The sequence below is a fragment of the Mytilus edulis genome, chromosome 11 (assembly GCF_963676685.1).
Source record: "Mytilus edulis chromosome 11, xbMytEdul2.2, whole genome shotgun sequence".
In the NCBI taxonomy this organism is placed as follows: Eukaryota; Metazoa; Mollusca; class Bivalvia; order Mytilida; family Mytilidae; genus Mytilus; species Mytilus edulis.
The window spans coordinates 2,170,603-2,194,377 of record NC_092354.1 but is presented as its reverse complement, the minus strand read 5'-3'; the positions used below and the strand labels follow the sequence as shown (position 1 = coordinate 2,194,377).

Sequence of the window (23,775 nt, the reverse complement as noted above, 5' to 3'; positions counted from 1 at the left end):
ACGCACAGTAGATTTTCAGACTCTCAACGCCCACGCAATAAGGGAAACACATCATACACAATATCCTTTCCATCAGGCAAGATCAGTCCCTCGTGGCAAGAAGAAGACTGTATTTGACGCTTGGAATGGTTACCATAGTGTACCCATCAGAGAAGAAGACCGACATCTTACCACCTTTATCACTCCATGGGGAAGATACAGGTACAAGACTGCTCCTCAAGGATACATTGCATCAGGTGATGGTTACACAAGAAGGTTCGATTAGATTGTGGCCGATGTGCCACACAAGACTAAATGTGTCGACGATACTCTTCTGTGGTCTGATGATATTGAGGAAAGTTTCGTTCAAGCTTGTCATTGGTTGGAGCTTTGTGGAAAACATGGAATAAATTTAAACCCAGAAAAATTTCACTTCGCGCAAGATACAGTTGAGTTTGCTGGATTCGAAATCACAAACGATAGTGTGCGCCCTTGCAAAAGATATCTGCAAGCAATATTGGATTTCCCTACACCAAAGAACATAACAGACGTTCGATCGTGGTTTGGCCTTGTCAATCAGGTTTCGTATGCATTTAGTATGGCCGATCGCCTAAAACCATTTCGTCAATTGATCAAACCTGGAACACCATTTCGTTGGGATAATCAGCTGGAAACTCTCTTTCAAGAAACAAAGACTGTTATTGTTAGCGAAATCGAGGAAGGAGTACGCATATTTGACAAATCCAAACCGACTTGCTTAGCAACTGACTGGTCAAAATCCGGACTTGGAGTCTGGTTATTCCAGAAGCATTGCAATTGCCAAAAGCTTCTACCATTCTGTTGTAACGAGGGTTGGAAAATTACACTGGTAGGCAGTCGCTTCACTCATGGTGCTGAATCAAGGTATGCTCCAGTAGAGGGTGAGGCTTTAGCTGTTGTTGACGCACTGGATAAAGCCAGGTATTTCGTTCTTGGTTGTGAAGAACTAATTATTGCCGTAGATCACAAACCACTGCTCAAAATTTTTGGTGACAGATCACTTGACCAGATTTCAAACACCAGGCTACGAAACCTCAAGGAAAAAACATTGCGTTACAAGTTCAAAATGATGCATGTCCCAGGAGCAAAACATCGTGCTGCCGATGCCGTTTCGCGGAACCCAACAGGAAATAATTCAGAGGAACTCAAGTTAATTGATGACTTAGCATTGATTACAGAAGACAACAACCAATTTGATTACTTGTCATTTCAGACTATTCAGCACAATTTCTTGTCCTCAATTATGAAAGACGATTGTTGTGATGCATGTTCAGATGAAGAACTTCAACTTGCCGCAGCCTCGTCAATAAACACCTTACAATCAATCACCTGGAACATGGTACGTGTTGCTACCAACAGTGACGATGATATGGTTAAACTGGTAGAAATAATCGAGAATGGAATGCCTGAATTCCGCCATGAAATGCCCACCGAACTTCGTGAATAATGAATTCTTCCAATTTCGAGAAGACCTCTACACAGTAGATGGTGTAGTCATGTATAAGGATCGCATCGTAATTCCTCCTGCACTAAGCACAAATGTCTTGACAATACTCCACTCAGCACACCAAGGTGTAACATCAATGATGTCAAGAGCAGAGTCTTCAGTCTTTTGGCCTGGAATAACCCCAGCTATCACTACTCTACGTAATGAGTGTTATCAATGCAATCGAATGGCACCATCACAACCATGTGCTCCACCAACACCACCTGTGTACCCAGATTATCCTTTCCAATGTTTGTGCGCTGATTTCTTCCATTATAAAGGCGTCAATTACCTGGTGGTCGTAGACAGATATTCTAACTGGCCAATCATTGAGAGGGCCCACAATGGTGCACAAGGTCTAATTGACTGTCTACGAAAAACATTTGTTACTTACGGAATACCCGATGAGTTATCTTCAGACGGAGGACCAGAATTTACTGCCTCTACAACAAGGCAATTCCTTAAAGTATGGGGAGTGCATCATCGCCTTTCATCAGTTGCTTTTCCGCATAGCAATTGCAGAGCTGAAGTTGGCGTAAAAACAGTCAAACGTTTAATCACTGATAACACTGGACCAAACGGTGAAATAGAAACTATTTCTTTACAACGAGCGATTCTACAATATCGCAATACACCTGATAGAGAAACAAGATTATCACCAGCTATGTGTGTGTTCGGACGCCCTATTTGTGATTTCATCCCAATTCTTCCTGGTCGATATAAACCGCATGACACATGGCGTGACACTTTATCGAAACGCGAGGAGGCTTTGAGGCATAGACACATGAAAGTAGCCGAAAAACTTTCCGAACATACAAAACAACTACCTCCATTGACTATTGGCGACCATGTCCGAATCCAGAATCAGATCGGTGCGAATCCATTGAAATGGGACAAAACAGGACAAGTTATTGAAGTAAGACAATTTGACCAATATGTAATACGGGTTGATGGATCGGGTAGAGTTACCCTTCGCAACAGAAAATTTATTCGGAAATACGAACCAGTGAACAAATACCCAGAAAGGATATCAATTGACACTGATTTGAAATTAATAGCCAAACAAATAAAGCCAGTGTTTCATGAATCATCTCCTAAGGGCAAAACAAATCTCTCTAGTTCTCCCAGTGCAGAAAAGAACGTGCTCACAGAAGACTTGTCTACTTCACCAGATGAACAGAATTACGAGGATCGAGACTCTTGTGAAAATGAGTCATACCCTACAGATATTGCGTTGAATCATTCACAACTACCAAACGTGCCAACAGCAACAGAGGGTCTGAAAACGCCCATTTCACAAAGCACTCCGTTGGATTTGACACAAACTAATTCGTCGCCGCCTAAAGAAGCTTCAACTCCAATCAGACATTCCAGTCGTCAAAGAAAAGAACCGTTATGGCTCCAAGATTACGAACATTAGTTTGAACAATACATTTCATATAAACACTTTGTTAATACACTAGATCAAAAGCAGGGATGATTCCAGATGTTTTCAAATGGGTCCCTTGACTACATCAAATTGGGAATTTTTACCCCAATTGGGAATTTTTTATGCATACAATCTAAAGCGAAATAATATCATTTTCCTGGCCTATAAAAACGGAAAATGTATTTTAAGTTTCACCTGTACACTGATTGAAGAGGTTATTGGATTCAGACCAGGGAAGTTGCAAACAAAAAAATTCTCTGAAACCGATATTATCAAGATGCTTGATTTCTTGATTGACAACATATTTGTAACGTTCGGAGGACGTGTTTTTCAACAGACTGTCGGCATCCCAATGGGAACAAACTGTGCCCCTCTACTTGCCGACTTGTTTCTTTATTATTATGAGGCTGACTTCATGCAGGAACTTCTTAGGAAAACAGATAAAAAGTTAGCAATATCCTTTAACTCTACTTTCCGCTATATAGATGACGTTCTTTCACTAAACAATTCAAAATTTGGTGACTATGTGGAACGCATCTATCCCATCGAATTGGAGATAAAGGATACTACAGATACAGTTAAGTCGGCTTCATATCTTGACTTACATCTAGAAATTGACAATGAGGGTCGGTTGAAAACAAAACTTTACGACAAAAGACATGATTTCAGCTTTCCAATTGTGAACTTTCCATTTCTAAGTAGCAACATTCCAGCAGCACCTGCATACGGGGTATATATCTCCCAATTGATACGATATTCCAGTGCTTGCATTTCCTATCATGATTTTCTTGATAGAGGGTTACTGCTCACAAAGGAAGCTATTAAACCAAGAGTTCCAAATGGTGAAGTTGAAATCATCCCTTCGTAAATTTTACGGACGCCATCACGAGTTGGTTGACCGTTATGGAAAAACCGTTTCACAAATGATATCGGATATGTTCCTTACGTCGTAACTACAATCCCCTATTTACCGGATTTGTAATCACATAAGCAACACGACGGGTGCCACATGTGGAGCAGGATCTGCTTACCCTTCCGGAGCACCTGAGATCACCACTGGTTTTTGGTGGGGTTCGTGTTTATTCTTTAGTTTTCTATGTTGTGTCATTTTTGCTATTGTTTTTCTGTTTGTCTTTTTCATTTTTAGCCATAGCGTTGTCAGTTTGTTTTAGATTTATGAGTTTGACTGTCCCTTTGGTATCTTTCGTCCCTCTTGTAATACATAAATACCATTATGCACTATCATCTAACTTTGGTAAACAAGGCATATATACCAGCTAACATCAACCTATGGCAAGCAGTTTAGCTATTTATTCGAATTTCAAATTATCTCAAATTATTTCATAATATATGAGATATCTTATATAACATATAAGATTTTTATAAGATATCTAATTTGATATAGTAGATATCTTATATAATTTAATTTTTTAAAGCTATCTTATATTATATGAGGTGTCTTATATATTTAATAAGATATCTTATAAAGTTTAAAAACTATAAGATATCTTATTAAATATATAATATATCTTATATACTTATAAGATATCTTATATACTTTATAAGATATCTTTTAAAGTTTATAAGATATCTCATTAAGTATATGAAATATCTTATCAAAATTTGTTATACAAGATATCTTATATAGTTTATTGGATATCATCTAAAGAAAATTATATAAGATATATTATATGAATTATCTGATAATTTCTATACGATGTCTCTAATAATATATCTAATATGATATATAAGATATCTTAAATAATCTTTTTTATAAGATATCTTATATAAACATATATCTTATATAATAAAGAAGATATCTAATATCGATTATAAGATATCTTATATAGTATATAAGATATCTTATAATATACTTTATATAAGATATCTTATATATAGTTCATAATATATATCATATAGTTTATAAGATATATGATAAAGAAAACTATATGAGATATCTTATAAACTATAAAAGATATCTCATAAACTTTATAACATATCTCATAAACTATGTAAGATATCTTATAAACTTTATAAGATATCTTACAAACTATATAAGATATCTTACAAACTATATAAGATATCTAATGAACTATTATATAAGATATCTTATAAAGTTTATGAGATATCTTGAAGTTAGATTGAATAGCAAAATGGCATGCCGTATTAACCACTGAAAAAAACCGCTGGGGCTCATTTCATGAATGGTCTATCATCAACATTATTTTCAAAAACGCGCAAACTTTTGTCTTTTGAGGAAATAGAGCAAAATATAAAATAATTTCTTTTACAAAACAAGTTTTAATCAGGTTACATAACCGGCTCTGCTGGGCGATCTGCTTTTATAAGATCGGCACCCATTAAAATTTATTCATCAATGTTGTATCAAAATTTGAATTTGCTCTTTGCCGAGGTCTGCTTTGACACCAATTTTGACAAAAAGCATGTTTGCAATGCTGAGCGATCCACTTTTGCGAATTCAAATACTCCCATAACATTTTATTCAATTGAATCCGGCTGCTAAAATTGTTTACCTCAAGTTCAATGTTGACATAATTAAATTGTTGTTAATAAAATGCGATCAAAGTCAGCATTCTTATCCGGATTTTACTACGTTTTGACGACAACCTATGACAAATTATAGTTGCCGTAATCGGTGACTGAAACTTTTCCGGAAATACCGATTTTTATTTTATTTTCCTGAATTGGAATTTATATTCACAAACATTTTTTGGGGCCGCTGGCAGATTTAAGGGCCGCTCAGCGGCCCTAAACTATATAGTGGAATCATCCCTGCTGTAACATAATTGACAAAAATATTCCACATGGAATAACCTGAGTATTAACTCACATACATCATGTTTAACAGTAAGATTTCAACCATTGATTTCATTTGGAGTTTTGATAAATTCACATTTTAGGGTCATACGAAACATGGTAGTGATATATTCCGGCTACAATACAAGAAATAACAGTTGTCTATTTTCCCTTTTTGGAGTTACAAATATGACACATGCATAGACATTTTACAAGTATTTCTCCAAAGGTTGGCTTTCTATGGCCTCTCTCCCTTTCAAATAACCCTTGATCTGCACCTGACCCTAATGAATGCTTGAATCTCCTTTATATCAATGAATTCGAAATTAAGCAAAGTGTATCGAAAATGTATTGATTTTCTGCTGGCTTCTTCTTCTTTTTGCAACTTCCCCCTATGGTTAGGAGCACATCAATTGCTTGATTATTCACAGTGGGCTTATATTACTCGGTCGAAAATAGTTAAAATCACTTTGGTATAAAACGCAATTGCGTATTTAAAAAACGATGGGCTTATATTACACAGAAGATAATAAAAGTTATTCACTTTGTTATAACGTTTTACTCCGAATTTTCCAATACTCTAAAATCTAAAATGTTCCTGATTGACTTTATGACGATAGTAAAACCGTGGGATTTTCTTTTCTTCCTGTAAGTATGAATTATAATTGTTGTTTTTGTTGCTTGTAGTTTATTGCAGTTGTAGGATTTTTTCTTTTCTTCTTGTGAGTTTTGGTTATAATTGTTGTTGTTGTTTCCTGTTGTTTATAACTGTTCCGAGATTTTCTTTTTTTCTTGTGCGTATGGGTTATAATATGGTGTTGTTGTTGCCTGGAATGTATTACTGTTGTAAGGATTTTTTGTTCATCTTGTGAGTTTGGGTTATAAGTGTTGAGGTTGTTGCCTGTAGTTTATTACAGTTGTAGGAATTTTCTTTTCTTCCTAATGTGGTGCAAGTTATAATTTTATTATGACATTCGTGTCGTTTTTCATTGATTCTAGTACAGAGATCACTGTTTATGTCAAATTCGATGTATAAGTCTTTAAAGGAGACAGAGGAAGCCGTGTCTGTTGTTTTTTTTTTTAAGTTTCCAGTTCAGAAAATGAAGAAATATAATCCTCAGAACCAGACTTGGGGTCAATTACATTTAATTAATTAAATTGCACATTACATGGAATCGAAATATATCATAAGGTAAGTAGTGATTTAGATTACCTTCATTTAGATCTAGTTTATATTTTTAAATGGTGTTGATAGTTTATTTATTTTTATTTTAACTTTTTTAACTTTTTTATACTATATTTTGTATATAAGGAAAAGAGAAGCATTAAATACATTGACATTCGTGTTGGGAATAATATACTACAACAAACAAATTGTAGATTTGATATTACAAACCTTTTTCTTCGTTACAAAGTTTTTGTACTTGTTGACTTTAAACTGTTTTCTTGAAATGTGTATTTTTATTTTAACATTGGTATTTAAACTATATATATTGAAATGAGTCAACAATTATATGTTGATTTCTATAAGTATTGGTATGTAAGGCTTCTTGTCACACCCATTATAAGCAAATTACTATATAGTTCTTTTATTAAGTATTTCATGAACTGGTCGGGTAACTCAAACTTTAAATAATTTTGTGAACTCTTTCAGCGTTTTGTGTTGAACTAGTAATATGTATTTCCCTTTACTATGTCACAGAATGTTTGTTCGGTCAATCATTTAAAATATCAAGTGAAACTTACCACAAATCCCGACAGGACATAACAGATCCTCTACAAATAAATACACAAATAAATATAATGCAATAGAAACACATTCACAAAGTGCATTTTATTTTTGTAAAAAGTAAATGCGTGTTTGAAATATCAAGTAAGTTCCTTTATTTCAACAGTATTCAATGATTATTTGTATTTTCATACCCGTATATTTATACTGAAAAGTTGTACTAATAATACTCGCATGTTGGTATTTTTAAGGTAGATCATCGGTATATATTTCCCAAGATAGAATTTTCGTTTACTTTGCCAAAATGACAATTTAACTATGTTCTTATCATAAATATAATAAAAAGGTCACCGTGCTAATTTTTAAACTATGAGTCGTTCTGAATTGCCTAACTTTGGTTTGAGTGATCAAGAAAAAACACATTTTTGTGCATAAAAAGAAATTTCTATGAGATAGATTTTTGAAATATATTGTTAGAAGATAGATTTTATGATATGTTTTCAGAAAATAAAAAGGAAAGATGGTCAGTGATGGTTTTACCGAACTAGTTTTCTTGCTACAAGTAAACGTTAGAAAATTGTGTAAATTTTTACTTAAAGAGTTATCTCCTCTTAAATTGCTCAGTTGACAACATTGTTTTTAAAATACACATGTTTGGTATTTGTTTGAATATATCAGCAAGTTTTCTTCATATAAAAAAACCCAGTCTAACCAATAAAATTGCATAACTGTCTACAAATTTGCAGACTTGGGCAAATAACTAGACTGATTGTATATTGCGATAGTACGATACAAGCTGTCGGTATACAATAAATATACCTCAAATAGACTGTCAATTGTGTTTAAGTAAATCTTCTTTGTTTTCAGTGTAATGACATGTAAAATGTAAAATATATTTACGAGTTGAATGCTTCTTTTTGTAACTTTATTGGGGTGTAATTGCGTTGACCTAAGTAAAATTTTAAAAATGCTCGCACGGTCAACGCTTTTATACCCCTATGAAGTTACAAAAAGAAGCATTCAATACTTATAATTACATTTTTTAGCCAGAATCATGAAAACACGATTTTTATTAGGGTTTTATTTAATTTACATGTTCACTTTATTGTTAGACCTCTTGTCATCATGAATGATAAATTTTATTATGTAATGAAGTTGATTCAGGAATAACGCGTGATATCAGTGTAGTCAATCAAACTAACGTATTATAATGTAGCATACATCTAATGCAATTATATAACATGTAAAATACAAATAACACGTAAAATGTAAAATATATATAACGTGTAAAATGTAAAATAATTACTGTTACAATTGTCTGTATCGCAGCACCTTGTTATTGAGGAAGGTGAACTCACTAAAATACGACGTCCAACATCGTGGACAATATTGAAGTACTGACAAGTCTAAAATATAAAAAAAATAGTCAGTTACTGACAAGTCTAAAATATAACAAATAGTCAGTTACTGACAAGTCTGAATTATAACAAATATAGTCAGTTACTGACAAGTCTGGATTATAAGCAAATAGTCAGTTACTGACAGGTTTGAATTATAAGCAAATAGTCAGTTACTGACAAGTCTGGATTATAAGCAAACAGTCAGTTATTGACAAATTTGAAAAATAACAAATATTCAGCAACTGACAAGTCTGAAAAATAACAAATATCAAAGTACTGACAAGTCTGCAGATAACAAATAATGAAGTACGAACAAGTCTCAAATATAACAAATATTCAGTTATTGACAAGTCAGAAAAATAGCAAATAGTCAGTTATTGACAAGTTTAAAAAATAACATATATTCAGCAACTGACAAGTCTCAAAAATAAAAAAAATATCAAAGTACTGACAAGTTTGAAAAATAACCAACATCCAAGTACTGAAAAATCTGAAATATAACAAATGTTTTTCATGTTTTTATAAATTTTCATTTGCTGCACACGAAGATTGATACAAGACAAGCTACAAATAATTTCTTGCCTATTGCCGCAACTAGTTATAGTAAAATATAAACAAGTACTTAAAATTTAATTTGAGGAAGAACTTATGTGAAATAAAAGAAATCAAAAAGTTATTATTGGTTATTTTTTAGTTAGAAGAACATTATTGTAGGAACCCAATAAGCTTAAAATATTGATAGGATCTGCTTAAATTTTTGGTAAATGAGCTTTTGAAAGCTAACGAAGTCTAAAATATACCCCAAAATGGGTTCTTTATAGCAAAATGTTTTACCTTGTATAAGAGAAAAAATAAGGTCCAAACATTTGAAAAAAAAAATCCAAACCTCACATCAATAAGTGTGACTAACAAAGATCTATAACTGCTACATAAAATTATAAAATAAATCTCAATCTTACCGACTTTGCAAAACAACCTAGGTTGAAGAACAGGTCTCCATTCAACTTTGGATTCTGTGAAACCATACATATCTGTGAACATTATTGATATTGTATAATATAAACTCAAATGATACTAGGCCCCAAGGGTGACTGGGGTATAGAAATATGGTCATTTTTGGTCTTCTCTCGACCGGCAGTAAAACGCTTGCCGAAGTGGGGCGTCCGTTTGGCTATGCGGGATGTATCAAGTTCGCAGTCACGTCCGGTCAGAAGTGGGACGTTAAATCCGATGCCTCGTGTAAAGAGAGTGCCACGCTCTTTGCACGTAAAGAACCCTTGCAACAACTCTTTGAGGGGTCCGTAGGTGGCCTGTTGCAAGGCAAAATTTGTGTCCTTATCCACATACCCTCATTTTCTAGTGGCAGTCCAAATTTCCTTGACCATCATCCCAGATAGCCTCTTTTGTATCTACCTACCTATTGTATTTATTGTGAACTTGTTCTCGTCCTGAATATGCATGAAATATTTGCCACTGGACGTTAAGCAACCAACAATCAATCAATCAATCAAATGATACTATTGTGAGGGGTCAATTGAAAACTTTTAAGACATTAAGGGTTTTGAGCAAAAGTTGGATGATCAAGTATATTTGCCTGTTTGTAGTGAACAGATTCTTACACAACTCATTAAAAAGTACGATTTTTGTCCGATTAAAAAGTGTTGATTGTTGATAAGATGTTGTACAAGATCTGTTAGGAAATACTTAAGGTCAACAGAAACCAAATGTCAATGTAATACACCACACTCTAAATGTTGTGCATACATGTAGCAGAGTATCAACACAAATTGCTTAAAGGATAAACAACTTTAAAAGAAAACTTTGAAAAGTCTTTTTCGGTTGACCAAACAATGCCATAGTAATCTTCACCCTCAGAAGCGGCTGTCCAACACGTTTGATTTTACAGTCATCTCATGCAACATTTTTTGAACATCCCTCGACGGATATTCGACTAATATGTAAAGACAAAAACTGTTACCACTACACCAAATCAAACCTCTAAAACAGGAAGTTTTACTGGCGTAGTAATTACCACTTCCTGTCATACAAGACGTTTGATTAGAACTTGTAAACTACAGTCTTTGATGAAATCAGTGTCATTTTTATTACTTTGATACCAGGCAAAATACATTAATCATATTTCTGCAGTTGTTGCAAGAAAAAAATGAAAGGATAGACACTTACTTCATCTGCCTGACAGCTTGCTGTTTGATAGCAATGTGCAGGTTGATCAACAGAATCACATTTATAACAGGTCACAGCTGTATAAAATCAAAACAAAGATACAAAATTAATATCTACAGATACAGAACAGCTATCTATTTATATGTTTTGGAGCTTATAGTATGACGTTCATTTTCACTAAACTAGTGCACACTTTTTTTAGAGGTAAGCTGAGGACCACCTCCGGGTGTGGGACATTCTTGCTATGTTGAAGACCCATTTGTGGCTTTCGGCTGTTGTTTGCCGTTTTGTCGGGTTGGTGTCTCATTGACATTTACCCCATTTCCATTCTCAATTTTATCTCCATACAAATTAAAACATCCTAGATACCAGATTAAATGTGTGTACTCCGGACCACCGTTTCGACTACAGAAGTCTCATCAGTGACGTTGGAATCGAAAAGGTTAAAAGGTCAAATAAAATACGAATTTGAAGAACGAACATATATGTACATACCAAAAGACAGACGGACACAAGCTTATCCGTACAATAGAAATAACAGCATATTGATAAGACCGTTACAGTAAGTTCATCTTATCTTGTAGTTTATGTGTGTATGTATAGTTCATTTAGTCGTACTTGTAAAATTTTATTTAATATAAACATAGAAGTATACACTACTTAAGGTAATACATAAGGATATTTAAAACATGATACACTTAATAATGGTACAATAATAATGCACATTTGGTAAAATTAATATTTACAATATTCAATAGTAAACCAATATCGTGTAAAATATTCAAGCTTTCGAACTGAATAATCGATAAGGTAAATTGAAATTCTTAAACAATTTGTTAAGTCGTTACGATAGCATAGAGCAAACTCCAAAATAATACATCAAACTATATGTAAAGTATCAGGAAGACAACATTAGGAAAATCTTGTAGGTTCAAAATAAAGATATAAAACAATATTATCACCTGCGTAATCATATTTCCAATTTTCACGTTACGACAACGCATTCCTAGTTAAGAACGTGACAGTTTTTTTTACATTCGTTTGCTGTAATTGAGCTGAAAATGATGTGTGCCGATAGTTTAGTTAATTAGCACCCGACAGCTAATTTCAAATTAATGAATAAAAGAAGAGTAAATTCTCATGACACAACATTATAAGGATAAAAATAACAAACAGACACATAGAGGGCAACATGTACATTTCAACAATAGATTGGCCTTTCTATACGATATATAATCAGACTTCAAATCGTCCTACGACTATAAAAGTAAAAACAAAAATGAACATTATATTGTAGATCAAATTTTTTTTCTAGATTTATAGTGAAATTATTTTCTTTTTTGCGAATGTCGCGAAATTAAATCACAGGCGAAATGTGTTAACTTAGTAATTAGTTGGTTTATAGTCATTAAAGATATGCCATGCATATTACATTATCTAAATAATATGACATGGGACATGTGTATGAAAGTGTTGCAAGGTAAACTATATCCACAATAAATTATCTTGTAAAAAATAATACCTACGGCATAATCCACATGTTTTTTTGCAGTTTTGTCTCATATCATGGTCTCTGCATACAAGAGATATAGTTGCCGGACTTTTACAGATTGGTATATCATCATCTAGACAAGCTGTGTTAGTACTGGTTGTAGTGGGGATATTGGTTGTACTCGGTATAATGGTTGTTGTGCCTGCAAAAATTACCATATCTAGTAAATGGATTGATTAACATTTCATTATTATTACTAGATTTATTTCACTTGACTGGGCGGGTTTTAAGAAGTTTGATCATTTAAGACCGTTTCATCTATAGTTAGGAGTTTTGAGATAAACTCATCAATGAAGTGTCCAGTTATTCGTCCAATATCATAGTTACACTCAGTTGTTTAGTAAATGCGTTTGCTGACACTGATAGGTGATTAGAGTCCAATCATCCTTATCACACACATCTACAAATAGACTGTCCTTATGCAAATTAAAACATAAGCTACGCCCGATCAGTTGAAATAACTTTGGTAATACAAAACATTGATTCATGTCATGTACTTAAGGGCATACGATACAGTTACAGGGAATGTAATGACGTTGCTAACGTAAAATGTTATTTTCGCGACGTCAAACTCTGACATATTGGGAAAAGATGCATTTTTCGACTGATTTTTATCATTCAATCTGATTTAATTTAAAAACGAGTGCATGGACGCCTATTTTTTAAAACAGTAATTTGTTTCATTTTGCAAGCAGATTATGTGACCCAAATTTTATAAAACTGTAAATAGCGCATTTTTTTTTTAATTTTGATAAACATGCAGCAAAAAATGACGTTTTTTCCTCTATTCATGAACATTTGATAAATATAGAGTTATTTCGGAATAAAAATTGTATAATTTTTAATGATACTTATAAAACACAGACATTACCGATTATTTAACAAAAAACATTTTGTGTTTATCTTTTAAAACAAAAACGTTATGTCTTTCTTTCGAAAAAGAAAATACGGACACATATCTGAATTTTGAGCAAATATACAAAATTGCGAACTCATTTTACTCAAAAAGTAGCGCATGAAGGTATATTTTTTATTTCATATTTGATTTGATGAGGTAAAAAATAGCCTATATGGAAATTTTCATCAACTTGTAAATACATGTTCAAAACTGTATCGTATGCCCTTAAGACATTTTTCTTGTGCGTGTTCAATTTTACACACAATTTATCAATGAATAAAGGCAGTAGTAAAATTGGATTCATTTGTTAAGCATATTGTCTACTCACTTACGGTTACACTTATTTTGGAATTGTTTTTTAAGGAACGCATTGTTTTGCTAAATATAAAAAAAAAAAAACAAATTACAAAAAATACGAAACTTCAAGGAAAATAAAATAAACGGAGAGTCCCTTATTCAATTCAAAATCAACACCACAAAGACATTCAACTAATGGAATCTATATAAAAGAGGGACGAAAGATACCAGAGGGACAGTCAAACTCATAAATCGAAAATTAACAGACAACGCCATGGCTAAAAATGAAAAAGACAAACAAAAAACAATAGTACACAGGACACAACATAGAAAACTAAAGAATAAACAACACGAACCCCATCAAATACAAGGGGTGATCTCATGTGCTCCGGAAGGGTAAGCAGATCCTGCTCAACATGTGGCACCCGTCGTGTTGCTTATGTGATTACAAATCCTGTAAATAGTCTAATTCGGTAGGTAACATTCATGAAAGGGAAATATTGTACCTACTACGCAAGGAACATATCCGATAACATTTGTGAAACGGTTATTCCATAATGGTCAACCAACTCGTGATGGCGCCCGTAAAATTTACGAAGTGATGATTTCAACTTCACCATTTGGAATTCTTGGTTTAAAAGCTTCCTTGTGAGCAGCAGCCCTGTATCAAGAAAATCATGATAGGAAATGCAAGCACGGGAATATCGTATCAATTGAGAGATATATACACCGTATGCAGGTGCTGCTGGAATGTTGCTACTTAGAAATGTAAAGTTCACAATTGGAAAGCTGAAATCATCTCTTTTGTCGTAAAGTTTTGTTTCCATCCGACCCTCATTGTCAATTTCTAGATGTAAGTCAATATATGAGGCCGACTTAACTGCATCTGTTGTATCCTTTATCTCTAAATCGATGGGATAGATGCGTTCAACATAGTCACCAAATTTTGAATTATTTAGTGAAAGAACATCATCTATATAGCGGAAAGTAGAGTTAAAGAATATTGCTAACTTCTTCTCTTTCTTCCTAAAAAGTTCGTGTATGAAGTCAGCCTCATAATAATAAAAAAAAGTCGGTAAGAAGAGGGGCACAATTTGTTCCCCATTGGAATGCCAACAGTCTGATGAAAAACATGTTCTCCGAACGTAACAAATACTTTGTCAATCAAGAAATCAAGCATCTTGATATCCAACGTAGATACAAGTATCTTGTCTTAGGGAGGGATACATCATACTTTGTAAAGAATCACTCTGATTCAAACAAAAAATTTTCTGAAACCGATATTATCAAGATGCTTGATTTCTTGATTGACAACATATTTGTAACGTTCGGAGGACGTGTTTTTCAACAGACTGTCGGCATCCCAAGGGGAACAAACTGTGCCCTTCTACTTGCCGACTTGTTTCTTTATTATTATGAGGCTGACTTCATGCAGGAACTTCTTAGGAAGAAAGATAAGAAGTTAGCAATATCCTTTAACTCTACTTTCCGCTATATAGATGACGTTCTTTCACTAAACAATTCAAAATTTGGTGACTCTGTGGAACGCATCTATCCCATCTAATTGGAGATAAAGGATACTACAGATACAGTTAAGTCGGCTTCATATCTTGACTTACATCTAGAAATTGACAATGAGGGTCGGTTGAAAACAAAACTTTACGACAAAAGAGATGATTTCAGCTTTCCAATTGTGAACTTTCCATTTCTAAGTAGCAACATTCCAGCAGCACCTGCATACGGGGTATATATCTCCCAATTGATACGATATTCCCGTGCTTGCGTTTCCTATCATGATTTTCTTGATAGAGGGTTACTGCTCACAAGGAAGCTATTAAACCAAGAGTTCCAAATGGTGAAGTTGAAATCATCCCTTCGTAAATTTTACGGACGCCATCACGAGTTGGTTGACCGTTATGGAATAACCGTTTCACAAATGATATCGGATATGTTCCTTACGTCGTAACTACAATCCCCTTCCCTTTCATGAATGTGACCTACCGAATTAGACTATTTACCGGATTTGTAATCACATAAGCAACACGACGGGTGCCACATGTGGAGCAGGATCTGCTTACCCTTCCGAAGCCCCTGAGATCACCCCTAGTTTTAGGTGGGGTTCGTGTTGTTTATTCGTTAGTTTTCTATGTTGTGTCATGTGTACTATTGTTTTTCTGTTTGTCTTTTTCATTTTTAGCCATGGCGTTGTCAGTTTGTTTTAGATTTATGAGTTTGACTGTCCCTTTGGTATCTATCGTCCCTCTTTTGATAATGTCATTTTTAGAGAATTTTTTGTTTGAATCAGAGTGATCCTTTACAAAGTAGGATTTTTCCATCCCTTAGACAAGATACTTGTATCTACGTTGGCCATTTGATTTTATGAAACAAAGCAATACCAACTCTTTCAATTTGTCTTTTATTTTGGAATGTGGAATACTTGTGTAAAGTGTAGAAAAGTCAAATGTTTTAATACTATTACAAGATGAAAGAGAGTTAGATTGTATGTACTCTAAAAGATCTTTGGAATTTTTAAGTATCCACATCTGATTCACGCCACCTCTAGAATAGGCAGTTTCACACTAACTTTGAAGCCCTAAAACCAGCATTTTCTTATTTTAAAAACGGTGGATTAGATTTGGTATTATAGCTCATTTGAATAGAGGAAAAAGTCGGCAAAAAGAGTAGCACCGTTGTTTCCCATAGGAATGCCAATTGTTTGTTGACAAAACACGTCTTTCAAATGTAACAGATATGTTATCAATCCAGAAATCAATCATCTTTAGAACATCAGTTTTTTTATTATGCCCCACCTACGATAGTAGAGGGGCATTATGTTTTCTGGTCTGTGCGTCCGTTTGTCCGTCCGTCCGTTCGTCTGTCTGTCCCGCTCCAGGTTAAAGTTTTTGGTCAAGGTAGTTTTTGATGAAGTTGAAGTCCAATCGACTTCAAACTTAGTACACATGTTCCCTATGATATGATCTTTCTAATTTTAATGGCAAATTACAGTTTTTACCCCAATTTCACGGTCCACTGAACATGGAAAATGATGGTGCGAGTGGGGCATTCGTGTACTGAGGACACATTCTTGTTTGAGTTTTGTTTTAAACTGTAAGATTTATCCCTCCGGAAGACAAGATATTTGTATCTACATTACATGCATTATCCATTCTTATTTACGAAACAAACTTCAACCATCTTTTTTAAATTTGAAATGTAGAAGATTTGTGTAAAAGTGAAATGTTATAATACAATTGAAAGAGGAAAGAGACTTTGCTTCTATGTACTCTAAAATATCTTTAAGTATCGACATCTGATTTCTTCCTCTTTCAGAGTAGGGTGGTTGCACAATAATGTTGAAGCCCGGTATTGATTGCTGATAAAACTAATGGTAATTATTTAGAAAGAGGTTTCATAGAACACTTGAAAGTCAGCACAATTAAGCCGTATGTAACAACACTCATGTAAGATAGTTCATATTTGAAAGACATAGCACATTATAGTTGTATGTAACAACAATCATGTACTTTGTGTAATTTTGTATCCAAAACAGTAAAGCTAAATCCAGTTCTTCGTCTTTGGTTCAAATTCGATATGGAACATAGAACATCTTCTTTTTATATTAATTATTCAATATGTCTTTCTTGTTAAGTGTATATGTTGAGTTTCCAAGTGCCTTGACAATACCGTATGCATTAATCAATCAAAATCGGTAGGCAATAAACTTGATATAGTAATGGTGTACTGACATAAGAGGTCTCTTATAAAGACCCGTATGGCCACAAACTGGTCAGGCAATGAAACATCACCAGGCGCTATTAATTACGTGTCTTGGCATATATGTTATATTGCTTTTACATTTTATATAATGTGATTAACATACAAAAACCGTTTTCCTGGTTATTCAGTTATTCAATTTTTTTTTTACACAGGTGTATATCATGTATATGTTACAGTGAATTTGTATAATCAGTGATTATGTAGAATCCCTGAAATTTTTAGGGATTATGTCGAATCACTGGTCAGTTTAGGAATTCTATATAATTACTAAAACTTTCAGGGATTATGTATAATCACTAGAAAAACTGTCAGGGATTATACATAATAACTGAAGTGATGAATTAGTTGTATTTATAAAGAAAGGAATAAATTAAAGTTAAACATCATTTTAAACAAAAGTTGTAAAATGTTAAGCACAATATACATGTATAAGAATGATAACATCAATACATTAGAATGTTAGAAACAATGTACTTAAATATTTAGCACAATAATTATATTTAAATGTTAAGAACAATATTTCAAAAACAATCATCTATTTTTACAAATTAATTTGGATGACATCGACTATTGCACATTTGCCCTGCTTTTCTACAGGCACATCTATTTGAATCAAATGTATGTTTTTACCACAACATCCACATTTTAACAAATATTGTCCTTCACATATCGAATCAGATTTTACACTTACAAGAAAAATAAAGTGTTCAGTACAAACATCTGAGGTACCAAAACTAAAGGCTATCATGTAGATATAGATTAAAATAATAACAGGTACTGCCAATCATTTGTTCTGTCTGTTTTCATATACATTTAGTTGTGGCAATTCTCTCAGTTTGAATTTCTTGTTCATTTAAACACAAAAATACACAGAACAGATGTTCAATAACGTTATTCACCCCTTGTTGAACCACACATAACATGCACTGTGGATTTAAATTTGCGAATAATAGGTTCAACCAAGGATTTGTCTAGGAAGACCATACAAATCCTTGGTTCAACAACAGGTCCACTGGCGGATCTAGAAAATTTCATAATTGGGGTCCCACTGACTGCCTAAGAGGGGGCCCGCTCCACTCACGCTTCAGAGATTCCCTATAAAGCAACCAAATTTTTCCCAAAAAGGGGGGGAGGGGCTCTGAAGTCATCCCAAATCTGACTAAAATAATAGTATACAAATGAGACGCTAATCGTAGAAATGTGCATAATGATAAATAGTACTTAGAAAAAACTGTAGAACTAGATTTTATTACTTTTGCTTTAATCACCAACAAAATGTTCGTCAAATATTTTAGACTTTTTTTTTTTATCTATACCCAATAGCTAACATCCTATATTGATGTATAATGATATGCAATATGTATGAAATATAGTAGATGGTAGGAATCTTTACACAATTTAAATCATGACTTACTGTCCTTAAACTTTATAAGAATAAGAACAAAGTAGGATTTTGTCCATATTTAACTTTTATCAAACAAAGGATCTTTGAATTATTGATAATCCCTAAAATAATTTCAGGGAACTTGTAGAATAATTATTTAAATGTTCAGTGATTATGTAAAATCACTGGTAATTTTCAGGGATTCTATATAATCACTTATGAGTTTAGTGATTCTACATAATCCCTGATTATACAAATTCACTGTAACATATACACTATGGGTATTGCTATATTATTACTATGTTATCACATAAAATGGTAGTTTTAAAGAAGCGCCTACGTTTATGAATTATTCGAAAAACTGTGGGTTTTCTGATCCCAGGCGTAGATAACCTCAGCCATATTTGGCACAACGTTTTGAAATTTTGGGTCATCAATGCTCTACAACTTTGTACTTGTTTGGCTTTCTATCTATTTTGATCTGAGCGTCACTGAAGAGTCTTATGTAGACGAAACGCGTGTATAACGTAATTTAGATTATAAGCCTGTTACCTTTGATAACTATTTACATAATGCTTGTTGTCCAATCTTTTAAAACGTCAGGAAAATATGCATTCAACTTACCACAAATCCCGCCAGGACATAACAGATCTTCTACAAAAGACGCTCTCAGTCATTAAAATAAAATTATTTTGCAAGGAGAAAATTATTTTTTCGTATTTTGGCAACGAGCTCGTAGATTATGAAAAAGTTCATCTCTTCTAGAACTAAAAACACCTTACAATCTTAATGAGTATAGATTGATTTACATTTCACTTTTGCTTGAAATGAGTTGTGTCATTAATTTTTCAAACAGAACCAGGCATACATGTTGAAACCCGTCACTATCTGTATGTATGTGATTGTCCAAAGTCAGGAGCCCGTAATTCGGTGGTGTAAATTGAAGCAGTTTTACAAATTTGTTTTGACGTTCATGTTTTGTGCATTAATTAAGCCATTAGTTTTTCTTGTTTGAATTGTTTTACATTTGACCTTTCGGGTCCCTTTTAAAGCTGACTATGCAGTTTGGGCATTGCTTATTAATAATGGCCGTACGGTGACCTATAGTTGCTAATTTTTACTGTTATTTGGTCTCTGTAAAGTTGTCTGATTGGCAATCATAACATTTCTATTTTTTAAATATATAAGAATGGTTGAAAGGTAACAAGTCATTCTTCAAGTCTTTGTTCTTTGGTTATTTGGTCTAATAACTCATTCTCCTTTTCCTACTTTCATTTTTGTTTTTACATTACTCGCGAAATGGCAGCACCTTTCCAATTACTATTTATGTGTGGCATCTACATATGAACTATACCACTTATACCAGGCATAGATTACCCGTAGCCGTATTGGGAAACACTTTTAGGAACTTTCGGTCCTCAATGCTCTTTAGCTTCGTACTTTATTTGGCTTTTTTAACATTTTTTTATCGAGCGTCACTGACGAGTCTTTATAGACGAAACGTGCGTCTGGCGTATATTCGAAATTTCAATCCTGGTATGTATGATGAGTATATTTTCTACTTTTATTTAGAAACGCTCTTTATGTTTCTATATTTCTCGGGCAATGGCAGCACCTTTTCAATTACTATTTATGTGTGGCGTCTAAATATGAAGTAGATCGACTGGAAAATGTAAAAGACATCTCGAAAAAGCACCTGGCCTCACTGTTATTCAACTTTCGAGCATGATTTTTGTACTCAGACTCGAAAATTGACCAATCAAATTGCTGGATTTCATGTAAAACTTTGCCCAGTGCTTGGAGCACAAAAATCATGCTCGAAACACAAAATCAACCAATTTGATTGGTTGATTTTGGAGTATGCGTACAAAAAACTGAATCGAAAGATTTATGACTTAAAGGCCTGATCAATTGGCATTGAAGCTTATAAAATTAAACTCTGGTTTGGATAATTCCTGACCAAAATAAACAGGTAAATCTTTTGTGAAATGAAAGAAAAAAAATAATAAGGATATCATTACTTGCGTATTTTTGTTTTAAACTTGTTATTGGTCCTTAACCAGCTGTTTTGTACGTCGGATTTGCATCAGAGTCAATACAGCAACTCTCGGACCAATAACGAGGCTAATGCAGAAATACTCACATGACACTAGCATCATGTCATAGGACGTCATTGGATAAATTGTTAAATGTAAAATACCTGTTAAACGTAAAATGTAAATTACATGTAAAATGTAAATTACACACCCTATATATCTTATAACATGATAAATTACATGTAAAATCACATTACATGTAAAATGTAATTTACATGTAAAATGTAATTTACATGTAAAATGTAAATTACATGGAAAATGTAAATGACATGTAAACATGTAAAATGTCAATCAATGCAAAATGTAAACTGTAAATTACATGTAAAAATGTACGTAAATTACATGTAAAATGTATGCAAATTACATGTCAAATATATGTGAATTACATGTCAAATATATGTAAATTAAATGTAAAATGTAAATTACAAACCCTAAATATCTTATAACAGTATAAAATAAATGTAAAATGTAAATTACTTGTAAAATGTAAATTTATTGTAAAATGTAAATTTATTGTAAAATGCAAAGGACATGTAAAATGTAAAATGTAAACTGTAGAATGAAAAATGTAAATTACATGTAGAATGAAAAATGTAAATTACATGTAAAATGTAAATTAAAAATTACATGTAAAATATAAAATGAAAGTTACATGTAAAATGTAAATTACATGCAAAATGTAAACTGCAATTTACATGTATAATCTGAAATGCAAATTACATGTAACATGCAAAAGTAAATTACATGTTAAATGTAAAATCCAAATAACATGGAAAAAATAAATAACATGTAAAATGTAAAAATGTAAAATGTAAATTACGTGTAAAATGGAAATTGTAAATTACATGTAAAATGTAATTTGTAAATAACTTGTAAAATGTAAAAAATTTAAATTACATGTGTTAAATGTAAATTAAATGCAAAATGTAAACTGCAAATAACATGTAATATGCAAAATGTATATTACATGTAAAATTAGAAATGCAATTACATGTTACATGCAAAATGTTAATTACATGTTAAATGTAAAATGCAAAAAACCTGTAAAATTTTAATAACCTGTAAAATGTAAAAAAGTAAAATGTAGATAACATTAAAAAGTAAAATGTAAATATCATAAATATAAAATGTTAATAACATGTAAAATGTAAAGTAATTACTGTTACAATTATCCGAATCACAGCACTTTGTTATTGAGGTAGGTGAACTCACTAGGATACGACGTCCAACACCGTGGGCTATATTGAAGTACTGACAAGTCTAAAATATAACAAATAGTCCGTTATTGACAAGTTTGAAAAATAACAAATATTCAGCAACTGACAAGTCTGAAAAATAACAAATATCAAAATACTGACAAGTCTGCAGATAACAAATAATGAAGTAAGAACAAGTCTCAAATATAACAAATATTCAGTTATTGACAAGTCAGAAAAATAACAAATAGTCAGTTATTGACAAGTTTGAAAAATAACAAATATTCAGCAACTGACAAGTCTGAAAAATAACTAATATCCAAGTACTGACAAATCTGAAATATAAAATTTAACCAAGTACTGAAAAATCTGAAATATAACAAATGTTTTCATGTTTTTATACATTTTCATTTGCTGTACACGAAGATTGATACAAGACAACTACAAATGATTTCTTGCCTATTGCACGCAAAGCCGCAACTAGTTATAATAAAATATAAAGAAGTACTTAAAATTTAATTTGAGGAAGAACTTATATGAAATGAAAGAAATCAAAAAGTTATTATTGGTACTTTTTAGTTAGAACATTATTGTAGGAACCCATTAAGCTTAAAATATTGATAACATCTGCTTAAATATTTGGTAATGAGTTTTTAAAAGCTAATGAAGTCTAAAATATACCCCAAAATGGGTTCTTTTTAGCAAAATGTTTTACCTTGCATAATAGAAAAAATAGAGGTCCAAACATTTGAAAAAAAAGTCCAAACCTCACAAAAGTACATCAATAAGTGTGACTAACAAAGTTCTATAACTGCTACATAAAATTATAAAATAAATCTCAATCTTACCGACTTTGCAAAACAACCTAGGTTGAAGAACAGGTCTCCATTCAACTTTGGATTCTGTGAAACCATACATATCTGTGAACATTATTGATATTGTATAATATATACACAAATGATACTATTGTGAGGGGTCAATTGAAAACTTTTAAGACATTAAGGGTTTTGAGCAAAAGTTGGATGATCAAGTATATTTGCCTGTTTGTAGTGAACAGATTCTTACACAACTCACTAAAAAGTACGATTTTTGTCCGATTAAAAAGTGTTTATTGTTGATAAGATCTTGTACAAGATCTGTTAGGAAATACTTAAGGTCAACAGACACCAAATGTCAATGTAATACACCACACTCTAACTAGAAATGTTGTGCATACATGTAGCAGAGTATCAACACAAATTGCTTAAAGGATAAACAACTTTAAAAGAAAACTTTGAAAAGTCTTTTTCGTTTGACCAAAAAATGTCATAGTAATCTCCACCCTCAGAAGCGGCTGTACCAACACATTTGATTTTACAGTCATCTCTTGCAACATTTTTTGAACATCCCTCGACGGATATTCGACTAATATGTAAAGACAAAAACTGTTACCACTACACCAAATCAAACCTCTAAAACAGGAAGTTTTACTGGAGTAGTAATTACCATTTCCTGTCATACAAGACGTTTGAT

At 32.7% G+C, this 23,775-nt stretch overlaps 1 protein-coding gene and 2 long non-coding RNA genes across 3 annotated transcripts in view; 1 reads left to right on the top strand and 2 right to left on the bottom strand.

Annotated features, from left to right (window-relative positions):
• The window catches only part of LOC139493887 (uncharacterized), a 452,812-nt gene that overhangs the window by 135,872 nt on the left and 293,165 nt on the right, over positions 1-23,775 (top strand). The gene's annotated exons all lie outside the window — the stretch shown is intronic.
• The window catches only part of LOC139493899 (uncharacterized), a 426,642-nt gene that overhangs the window by 402,160 nt on the left and 707 nt on the right, over positions 1-23,775 (bottom strand). The window contains exons 3-6 of the long non-coding RNA XR_011657091.1: positions 23,112-23,183; positions 22,228-22,327; positions 19,596-19,625; positions 12,590-12,757 (exon numbers count right to left, since the gene is read on the bottom strand). This is a non-coding gene — a long non-coding RNA (uncharacterized lncRNA). The remainder of the gene's footprint in view (positions 1-12,589; positions 12,758-19,595; positions 19,626-22,227; positions 22,328-23,111; positions 23,184-23,775) is intronic.
• LOC139493901 (uncharacterized) lies at positions 8,727-11,141 on the bottom strand. The gene is made up of 3 exons (XR_011657093.1): positions 11,064-11,141; positions 9,839-9,910; positions 8,727-8,885 (listed from the first exon to the last, which is right to left on the bottom strand). It is a non-coding gene; the product is annotated as an uncharacterized lncRNA (long non-coding RNA).